General features: G+C 28.7%; 1 protein-coding gene across 1 annotated transcript in view; it reads left to right on the forward strand.

Annotated features, from left to right (window-relative positions):
- The window catches only part of LOC119585308 (protein inscuteable homolog), a gene marked incomplete in the record, with an annotated part of 10,463 nt that extends 9,872 nt beyond the window's left edge, over positions 1 to 591 (forward strand). The window contains 1 exon segment of the mRNA XM_037933983.1: positions 52 to 591.
- Positions 592 to 606: the final 15 nt, after the last annotated feature.

Consider the following 606-nt stretch of genomic DNA (forward strand, 5'->3'; position numbering starts at 1 on the left):
TTGTTGAAATATGGAGTGAAAAAACAGATTTACAGACTATATAAAAAAAAACGCTTATGTATTAGATACATTTAACGAAAAAGGATCCAAAATATTTACACCAGAAAAATGCCTTTTATATCTTGCACACAACTTTCACTTGTTTTTTCTTAAGTGTGAGTGAAAGTCGTTAGTCTGAGTGATTGACAGTTGTTTACGAAAGACCAAAATTTGTTTGAGTGAATATGATTTCTTAATCTTCGTCTTCTTTCACTTTTTTTTCAACAGTTATACGAATTTAGATTGTAAACAAAGAAACTCATTTATAGATATATATTGTTGAATTATTCTTCTCTTTTAAAAAAGTTCTATCGGTTTTATTTTTAAATGATAAAGTAGCCTATGTGTCGAATACGACTTTGGTTATGGCATTAAGTGTCATTTTGGTATTTTTATGAATGGTTGTCTAACCCTAATCAGTCATTGCTCATACCTGGGCTCTGCCTCGCTAGTCACTCATTTGTACCAAAAAATCTTTTATGTATATTTGTAGATTTCCAATATTTTGTATAATTCTGTGTATAAATGAATACAGATGTTTTAAATGAAGCAGATTTGACTTTCTTT

Source organism: Penaeus monodon, chromosome 19, assembly GCF_015228065.2.
Source record: "Penaeus monodon isolate SGIC_2016 chromosome 19, NSTDA_Pmon_1, whole genome shotgun sequence".
Classification (NCBI taxonomy): Eukaryota; Metazoa; Arthropoda; class Malacostraca; order Decapoda; family Penaeidae; genus Penaeus; species Penaeus monodon.